This window comes from Marmota monax, unplaced genomic scaffold, assembly GCF_021218885.2.
Source record: "Marmota monax isolate L192 unplaced genomic scaffold, Marmota_monax_Labrador192_F-V1.1 WCK01_AAM20220418_F8-fsc00028, whole genome shotgun sequence".
Lineage (NCBI taxonomy): Eukaryota > Metazoa > Chordata > Mammalia > Rodentia > Sciuridae > Marmota > Marmota monax.
The window spans coordinates 1,891,040-1,901,706 of NW_026694779.1; the positions used below are offsets into that span (position 1 = coordinate 1,891,040).

At 40.3% G+C, this 10,667-nt stretch overlaps 1 non-coding gene across 1 annotated transcript; it reads left to right on the forward strand.

Annotated features, from left to right (window-relative positions):
• Positions 1-263: 263 nt before the first annotated feature.
• Positions 264-336, forward strand: Trnaa-agc (transfer RNA alanine (anticodon AGC)). Its single transcript has one exon. It is a non-coding gene; the product is annotated as a tRNA-Ala (tRNA).
• Positions 337-10,667: the final 10,331 nt, after the last annotated feature.

The window sequence follows — 10,667 nt, forward strand, 5'->3', positions numbered from 1 at the left end:
GTCAGAGGTCTGTGAGAGGAAGAGTGGCTTACTGGAAGTAGTGATATCATTCAAAGAAAGCAATCTCATGAGGATTATCCAATAACAATGACCTCCACTTTGCAGAGTTCAACAACTATGAAATGTCTTTCTAGCTGGGCTGTGTAAGGCAGGCCTATAATCCCAGCAACAAAGGAAGCTGAGGCAGGAGGGTCGAAAGTTTAAAGCCAGCCTGGGAGACATAGCGAGATCCTGTTTCAAAATAAAATTAAAAAGGACTGGGCTGGGGTTGTGGCTCAGTGGTAGAGCGCTTGCCTAGCATGCATGAGGCCCTGGGTTCGATCCTCAGCACCACATAAAAATAAATAAAATAAAGGTGTTGTGTCCAACTACAACTAAGAAATAAATATTAAAAAAAAGGAGTAAGGATATAGATCAGAGGTAGAATGCTGTCTGGGTCTGAGCCTCAGAACAACAAAAAATGTGACTTTCTTGCATGCCTTTTCATGGGTATTTTCTAACTTAATCCTCATAATGGTACTCTGAGGTGTATATTTTTAATATCCTTATTTTCACAGGTGAGATAACTTTTGTCTCTCTAAGCTCTATTTTATATAACCTGGTTGATACTATGGGATTTGAGGTTCTGACTACAATTGCTTGGCCAATTATATATTTTTAATATTTGAAAATGTTATAGTTTCAAATATAATGCTATATTATTTTAATACATAAATAGTATATTTTATTAATATATAAATAGTATATTTTTAAAAATATTTTTAAAGAGAGAGAGAGAATATTTTAATATTTATTTATTTTTTAGTTATTGACAGACACAACATCCTTGTTTGTATGTGGTGCTAAGGATCGAACCTGGGCCACACACATGCTAGGCGAGCGCGCTACCGCTTGAGCCACATCCACAGCCCTTTAAAACTATTTGACAAAAAGAATTGAAGGGGGCTGGGAGTGTCAATTGGTGGTAAAATGCATGCTTAGCATGTCCTAGGCCCTAGATTCAAACCCTTGCTTCACAAAAAAAGTAAAAAACTGGGGGTCACGGGTGGAAGAAGAGTGGATGGATATGATCCATTGCAGCTGTGTACATGTGTGAAAATATCATACTGAATCCTACTAATACATACAATTAAATGTGTTAATAAAATAAATAAATTTTTATTTTGAAAATAAATATATAAATATTATGTAAATAAATTTATATAACATCATTTATAAAATAAATTGAATAATATTTACTTATAAAATAATATTATTAAATAACATTTATTTATAAAAATTTATATAAATACTTATAGATTTATTTCTTTTATACATAAATATTTATTTTGGTCCCAGGAATTGAACCTAGGGGTGTTTTTCCACTGGGCCACATCCTCAGCCCTTTTTATTTTTTATTTTGAGACAGGGTCTTGCTAAGTTGCTTAGGGTCTTGTTAAGTTGCCCAGGTTAGCCTTGAATTTGTGATCCTCCTATCTTAGCCTCCTGAATCATTGGAATTACAGGCATGTGCCACCACACCTGGCTTAAAATAGATATTTTCCAAAACTGATTAAAACCAAATGAATAGGGTTTGAATCTAAGTCATTGTCTTCTTTTTCTTCTCTTCTTCTTTGCTGGAGATCAAACTCAAGGTCTTATGTATGCTGAGCGCTATATGCCCAAACCACTCAATTTTAATTCAAAGATTTGGACTCAACTTATATGGTTTTTCTTTGTTTGTTTGAAACAGGCCTCTCTAAGTTGTCCAAACCAGCCTCAAACTCTTGCCTCAGGTGATCCTCCTGCCTCAGCCTCTTAAGAAAGGCTAGGCCTATAGGCAAGCACCATGAAGCCAGCTCCGTTGAACTTTTGAATAAAATACATTTACATTGTGATTTAAATATTTATAAATCTTTAAATATTTACAGATATTTATGTAGACATGATTTGGTCCCTAGTATAGCAAATTTGATTTACATTTTTTTTAATACATTGTAGTTGTTGACATAACCTTATAATGTATCTTTCTGAACTCAAAGATAATTTTAAGATTTCTTTTTTGGGAGGAACAGATGCTGAATTATGTATTTTTCAAATTTTGGAGCTATTTCAGAACATGAAACTAATGGAGGCAGATAACTGTGAATTCTCTGGGAGGTGACCCCATTCTGACTCAGCAGTCCAGGGCAGGATTTGGGGGTAAACATTTTATTAGGAGTACAGTCATGGCCAGCAAATGTAGAGTGCTAGTGGTTCTATTTAACTAAACAACAAACGTGTTTTCCAGATATTATTTTTTTTTAAAGAGAGAGAAAGAGAAATTTTTTTAATATTTATTTATTTATTTTTAGTATTCAGTGGACACAACATCTTTATTTTATTTTTATGTGGTGCTGAGGATCGAACCCAGCGCCTCGTGCATGCTAGGCAAGCATGCTATGGCTTGAGCCACATCCCCAGCCCTTCCAGATATTTTTATTGAAGAAAAAAATGACTTTTTTTTTCCAATAAAGGAATGGGAATTGTTTTAATGCTAATTCATTTACAAATATAAAATACACTTTAAAAAATATAGTCCTGGCCTTGGCTGTAGCTCAGTAGTAGAGTGCTTGCCTAGCACATGTGAAGCACTGGGTTCAATCTTCAGCAATGCATAAAAAAAAATAACTAAATAAAATAAAGGCATGCTGTCCATCTACAACTATATAATACAGTCCCTCACTCAATATACTCAATATCTGCAACTAGGACCCCCCAAATATTCCCACAATCCACAGATGTTCCTATAGACTTTGAATCATCTCTAGATTACTTGAATACCTACTACCATGGAAATACTGTGTAAATAGTTGTTATTCTAAATTGTTCAGGGGATAATGAAAAGGGGAAAAGTCTGTATAAGTTCAGCATAGATGCAGATATTTATGTCTAAGTACTCAGGTGACAGTCTGCTTGGTAGAATCTACAGTTGGGGAACCTGCAGGTAAAGAGGGAGAACTGTCGATATGTGCTAAATAGGTTGTTGACATCAGATTGGTGTGTGGATCTTAAAATATGCAGTTATTGCCCAACTCAGTGGCACATGCCTATGATCCCAGTGACTCAGGAGGCTGAGGCGGCAGGATTACAAGCCTGATGCCAATCTGGGCAATTTGGCAGACCTTCAGCACCTTAGCTAGACTCTGTCTCAAAATTAAAAAAAAAGAAAAGAAAGAAAGAAAGGAAGGAAGGAAAAAAGAAAAGAAAGGGCTGGGGATGTGGCTCCATGGTAAAGTGTCCCTGGGTTCAATGCCCAGTAAACCCCTCCCATAATTATTTTACAGATAACGATTATATGATTGATTGTAGCCACATTCTTCTGTTTCTCTCTCTCTCTCTCTCTCTGTGTGTGTGTGTGTGTGTGTGTGTGTTAGGATTCAATCCCAGGTTCTAATGGACGCTAAACAAGTTCTTTACCACTGAACTACACCTCCAATGCCTCTCCTTCCTTTTTATTCATAGGACAGAGAAGAAAGCATTCCCACTGTCCAGTTCCCAAATTATATCTCTCTACATGATTAACTTATCCAAAGGAAATACATATTCTTTTAATTCTATTGCTGTTAGAGGTTCAATCATCAATTCAGAAAGTTGCTGTGTGGGTTCATGGGAAAACTGTGGCCTCAAGTAAGACTTGAATTCAAACCCCAACCCTATTGCTTGTCAGCTGAGTGGCCCTGGGAGATCATTTGTCCCCTAAGAGACAATGGTAATAATAATACCTACCTTCCAAGGGTGGCTTGAGTCTCAAATTAAATAACCTTGGTAGCTGAAGTTCATGAATAACGTCGTCTTTGATGAATTGCAGTGATGAGGAGGAGGTGTGGTGCAATAGCAAGAGCTCAGGATGTGAAGTCCCAAGAGGGAAAGAGAATAGCATTAGTAAGTACCCACTGTCAGCCTGGTACTTTACATAAGCTGCCTATTTTCCTTACCATAACTCTGCCAGGTAGGCTGTTAATATTTCCATTTGCAACCTCCTCACTAGACGTTTTAGACTGAAGTTCAGGTTTCCATTATGTCACTTACTCTGTGGCCTTGGGGACCTCATTTATTCTAACGCTCAGTTTTCTTATCTGTAAAAAAAAAAAAGTAGTAGTATTAATCCTGATATCACTTATTAGCCCCTTAATTCTTTTTTGAAAAGGCTTACAATTTTTTAGAGCACCATTAGCTCTAAATAAAAAGTGACAGCTGGGCTGGGGCTGGGGCTCAGCAGTAGCGCACTTGCCTGGCATATGTGAGGCACTGGGTTCGATTCTCAGCACCATGTAAAATAAATAAAGGTCTATCAACAACTAAAAAAAAAATTTTTTTTTTAAAGTGACACTTACAATGGCTCTTTTTTCTTCCGGCTTTATTGAAGCATACTTATCAAATAAAATTATATGCATTTAAGATATACAATGTGATTATTTTATTTTTTTATATTTATATGGTAATCAATTCACTTCACTATATATTTTACTACTAAATATATCTTTTTAATATTTATTTTTTAGTTATAGGTGGACACAATATCTTTATTTTATTTTCATGTGGTGCTGAGGATTGAACCCAGTGCCTCTCGCATGCTAGGCAAGCGCTTTACCTCTGAACCCCAACCCCAGCCCTATATCTTCATATATATACGTAGTGAAATGAATGCCACAGTCGAGTTAATTAATATACTCATCACCTCATGTTGTTATTGAAAATATTCAAGAGCTACTCTCTTGGCATATTATCAGGTATACAATACAGTATTTTTTACCTGAATACCTACTACCATGTAAATGCTATGTAAATAGTCACCAGACTGGACAGTAGATCCCAGGAACTGGCTCATAACCCCATTTCACCCTGTCCCTGGCAATCACCACTCTGCTCTCTGTCTCTTTAGGTTATTTGCCTTTAGATTTCACATACACATGAGATCATGGTCTATGTTTTTCTGTGTTTGACCCACTCCATTTAGCATCCTGTCCTTCAGTGTTTTATCTATGTTGTTACAAATAGCAGGATTTCTTTCTTTTTATTGGCTAAATAATATTCCATTGCCTGTCTGCACAGTGTACAACTTTTTTTCCTTCATCCATCACCACTTGGGTAGTTTCTGCATCTTGGCTATTGTAAACAATGCTGCTCAAGTGGTAACTTCAGGTCCAACCAGATAACATACATAGTGACACCAGACTCACAGTAGGAGCTGGAGAAATACTCACTATAACCAAATCTAAGTAAAATTATTTCTGCCAGCATGCTGACATGACTTTCTTTTCTTTTTCTTTTTGGAAGATGGGGGCAAGTATTGGGGACTTACCCCAAGGGCAATTTACCATTGAGCTACATTCCCAGCCCTTTTTATTTTTTTATTTTGGGACAGGGTCTCACTAAGTTGCTTGGGGCCTCCATAAGTTACTGAAGCTGGCCTTAAACTTGATATATACCCAAGCTGCTGGGATTACAGGCAGGCACACTGCACCCTGCATAACTTTCTTTTAAAACTTATCACCAGCAGCTCTGGAAGCTGAGACAGAGCTTTTCTCTCTTCTGCCAGGTAATGTTGTAGCAAGGGGACAGCCAGGTGTGAGGAAACTCCCCCTCCCAGATTCTAAATGTGCCAAGGCCTTGATCTTGAACTTCTCAGAACTTTGCAAAATACATTTCTATTGTTTAAAAGACACCCAGTTATGGTGTTTTGTTAAAGGAGCCAAAGATAAGCCTCAAAGGGACAGAGAGAGGATTGTGGCCGACTTGTGTCCAGGATATTGCAGGCTTCAGCCCTGGGCCTCTGCATGTGGCTGCTTTATGGAAAGTGCTTCCTCTTCTGCTTTTGGCACAACTGACCTAGTCTGTGCTCTCCTGGCCTTCTAGATAATGCCTCTCTGACACTCGATTTCTGTTTTTGTTGGCAGGGTGAAGGGCCTCTCTTTGTCAACTCGGTTTGAAGGAGAACTTTCCTGGTGCACACAAAAAGGGGCAGAGCACCCTCTGATTCCCAGGGAAGAGAACAGAGTGACTCCTAGGGCCACAGATTCTTAGCTGGTAAGGGAGCTCTCTTGCTGTTTTCTCCAGGAAGTTTTCCTCTGCATAAATTGTGCATTCATAGAGCCAAAGCACAAGAGTGCTCAAACCTGTTTTAAGTGGCAGAACACCTGGAAGTCTTAGCTTCCTTTGCATGAGATAATGAAGCACTGACATTTCCATTTCTCATTATATGAGCCATGATTTAGCTCAGAACACATTGATGGATTTGGCATTTAGGCTGAACTAGAAACATTCTGTTTAATCAAATGTGCATCTTACCAAGGCCTAGTGGTACGCACATGTAATCCCAGGGACTTGGGAGGCTGAGGCAGGAGGAGCTCAAATTCAAGGCCAGACTCAATAATTTAACAAGGCCTTTGACCAAAAGGAAGAGAGGGGGAGCGGTTCTGGGGATGAAGCTCAGTGGTTGTGCACACCTGAGTTCAATCCCCAGTACAACTTAAAAAAAAAAAAAAAAAAAGGTTCATACTGTTGTAAAGTCACAAAACTCCAGCCATAAGCATACCGGCTCATGGGGAAAACAAGCAGTTCAGCTACGGGGGCTCAAGTTTCCAAGAGTCTCCGTTACTATTCACTAGCTAATAGCTGGATTAGCTATTAATTAGTACATTTTTCTTTGACGTCTACTATCAAGTACTGCTAGTACTTGATAGTAGACGTCAAAGAAAAATGTTGGGAGAACAAATTAAATTTGACAAAGTGTTAGACATTAGCTCCCCTTTCTTTCCAAACAGATCATATTTTAGGGGCTTTGGAGTCAAAAAGACCTAGGTTTCAATATCCACCCCCTCCCCAACCAAGGATTAAACTCAGGTCCTTGCACAGGCTGGGCAAGTGCTATACCATGGAGCTAAATCCTAGCACTTACTTCTTGTGGAAAGTGGTGGAAATAATTCCTTTGCAGAGTGATTCTGGAGATTCACATTACCATGTGCAAAGCCAGCAGCACAGCCCCTGGCCTTAGGTAGGCCACTTCGTGGGTATTGTTAATATTATTAGCCTCATTAAACACTCCATTAGGAGGGACAGACTCAGCTAGAAAAGGCCTTCACAGAGCAAGTAACACAGCTTCAGAGGGGAGCCGGGAGTCACAGACACCTCAAGTTTGTAGAAGCCAGGTATATAATCCCAGCCCCCAGTGGCTCTCCTCCCACACTGTGCTGTTCTCTTCTGCAAACCCAGGGCCTCTCTAAAATGCCCCACATGCCTCCCCGAGGCCACAGGCTATTGCATTCTCTTTTGGTAGCCAGCCAAAAGGAGTGAATGTGTGGTGACTCACCAGGTGAGCCAGTCCCCAATCCCTTCTGACTCTTCCTTGTTAAAGAAAACACTCCTCCCTCAACTGTGCCCACGGGTTTGTGTTCCTTGTTATTTTTATTCCTGTCCTCTGTTCAGAGAATTCGTAAAGTGTGGGTGTGGGGGGGTGCCTGTCCCTGCAGGGGCCACAGCTTGAGATTCTGGTATTGTGGCCAATAGGGCAGAGAAGGGCTGGGGTCCACACCTGGCAGAGGCTGCTGAGCTGGGGGCGGAGGGCTGGCTGCCAGCTTCGGGGCTGCAGAGAGCAGGTTTGGGCAGAGAGGAGGGGACTGGGAGTGGAGGGGGAACGTGTCATTACTTGTCTGCAAACCTCAGCCCAGCCCTCCCTGGGGAGAGAGGGACACCTGGGACATGGGGGGAAGCAGAAGTAATACAAAAGAACCCAGAGCACCTTAGGAACAGTGCATAGTTTCCATTATCTTGGAAAGTGGACCCAGTGCTTTAAAAGATGTAGGTTGGTTATCTCCCTGACTCCACAACCTTAAGCATGCTGCTTTGGCTTCCGGCATCTTCCTGGTTTGTAGCTCCTCTGGTGAGAAACTGCTGGCCAATCACGTTCCTGGAATTCCTATTACATCACCAACAGCCAATCAGAGCTTCTGATCAGCTTGCCCTAACCAGTGTTACTACCTGGATTGACATAATCCTAGCCAAGAGCAAAGAAACTTGACAGCTTTTGTCAGCAGACACAGAGCCTTTCAAATGGTTTTTTGAAAGCCTGCAAATACTTGCAGGTCGACCTTGTTACTCCCTTGGGGAAATCCCAGTTCAGAACCAGTGATGTAGCCCAGCTCCCTTATTTTGCCCCAAGAAGGGAAGGGGGTTTGACCAGGGTCACATAAGAGGTATTAGCAGCAGGGACCTTCCAACTTCAGGGTGACCTCCGGGCGCTGCTGCGCTCATATAATTCTAAACCTTTTTCCCTGTCTCTATCCCACTTGGGCTGATTAGCCGTCTACACACAGAGGAAGCAAGTCATTGTGCAAAGATGACAACAGGCATGGAGGAAAGAGTCTGTACAGCCCAAGCTAGGCCAGGAAGGACACCTGCCTCTGACTTTCAGACTCCTGGAGTCCAGGATCAACTAACTATACACCCCTCTTCATTTCTACTAGTATCCTGAACAAAGACTACTTAAAATATCTGGAATCAAGCATTCCTATATGTCAAACCGAATGGTGCTTTTCCAAGACTTTCTCCTTAGTTTTCAAGGCTTCTCCTTCCCTGGGCAGGATTGTTATACCTCCTGTGTCACTACAGTGACCCCAATGAGTGATACACTTTGACATACCTAAGGGACTCTGCCTTGCTTAGTAGGAAATGCAAAGCCTGTGTTCAAAGTCTGAATCCTCCTAAGATCTGAAGGTAAGCTGTGCCTCAAAGCCATGCTTCCTTTGCCATTTTGATTTTCACCACCAGTAAGAGAATTTCCACATAGTCAGAACAAAAATCTACTTGCTTTCGTTCTTTCTGTAGTCTAATCTAGAAGTCATTAAACTATGGCCCTCTAGAAATATCCACCCCACCTGGCTTTGTAAGGAAGAGCTTGATGACCCTTTAATCCATGTACCTGGTTGTCTCAGAGCGATCCCTTAAGATTCAGATCCAATCACATCACTCTGTGCTTATAAAAAAAAATCTCAAAATTCACTGTGTTGGTGGATACTTCTTAGCGTGGGTCTTTGTGACCTGGTTCACATTCCCTTCTGTCCCTATCTTCATCCACTACTTCTACTCCCCCTCATCTCTGACATCACTGGTCATGCCCTTGTGCATGCTGTGCTAGAGATCTGGGTCCTTGCCTCATTGCCTTTCTGCCCCTGCCAGGAAGGGAGAAGAACCATCTGGATAATTAACTGAGTCAGAAGCAGACTCTTCTGTACCATCTTTTGTAATTGGCTGTTGGGTTTCTTGTTTATCTTTGTACCTCCTGATAGGTGGAATAACAGTGGTGCTCAAAAAATATCTGAATGAGTATGCAAGTGGATAAAATACACGTTTTTTTCTTCTGTTCTAACATCAAAATGCAGGAAACACATTGTCACGTTCAGTTTACCATTGAGTACATTTAGGACTTTTGAATATTCTAGCTCCAGCCAAAGAAAATATTAAAATGTCCAGTAAGCTGGGTGCAGTGGTGCATGCCTGTAATCCCAGTGCCTTGGGAGGCTGAGACAGGAAAACCATGAGTTCAAAGCCAGCCTCAGCAAAAGAGGTCTCACTAAGCAACTCAGTGAGACCCTGTCTCTAAATAAAATACAAAATAGGGCTGGGGATGTGGCTCAGTGGTTGAGTGCCCCTGAGTTCAATCCCCAGTACCAATAAATAAATAAGTAAATAAATAAAATGTCCAGTAAGCAAATTAAAAAAGTTCAACATTGTTGTCATTAGGACAATGCAATTCAAAACCTTAGTGAGACAGCCCTTCTTTAAAATATATATATTGTAGTTGGACACAATACCTTTATTTTATTTATTTGTTTTTATGTGGTACTAAGGATCAGGTTCTCACACGTGCAAGGCGAGCACTCTACTGCTGAGCCACAACCCCAGACTGAAACAGCCCTTCTTGTCCACCATGATGGCTATGAAAAATAGACAACAGCAAGTATTGACAAGGGTACAGAGCAATCAGAGGCCTGGTCCATTACAGGTAGAAATGTAACACAAAGATGACCCTGTAGAAAACAGTTTGACAGCTCAACGTAGTTATCATATGACCTAATAAACCATCTTCCTGTTTCAACCTCCTGAGTAGCTGGGACTACAGGCATATGTTGCTACACCCACCTATTTTATTTTCTTTAAATTATGTTGTTATTTGGTGGCATCTTTTACTTGTTAAGAACCATAGACCTAGCTCATACATTTCATTTTTAAAGAACTGACCGAAATTTGGATACACCGAAAATATCTAATTATTTGGTCTTAGGGATTGATCCCAGGACTCATATATGCTAAGCATGTGCTCTACCACTGAGCTACAACCCCCAGTCCTTCCAAAAATATTGACTCTAAAAGGTGAAGAGAAAACCATAAAAACATTAGCAAATGTTTAGATATCTACAAAATATGATCTTTACATCAAATAGCTGCAACTCAATTCAACTTGTATCTTTCCATGAGTGTGTTAGTGTATAAAATATATACTTAGGTTTAACATGGGATATCCTGAGGATTCAACACCATAAGTGTTCTGGTTTTGAATCCTGTTTTTACCTCTTGTACTTCTGTGGCTTTAGATAAGGTTCTTAACTACTTTGAGTCTTGATTTCATTACATATAAAAAGAAAATTGCC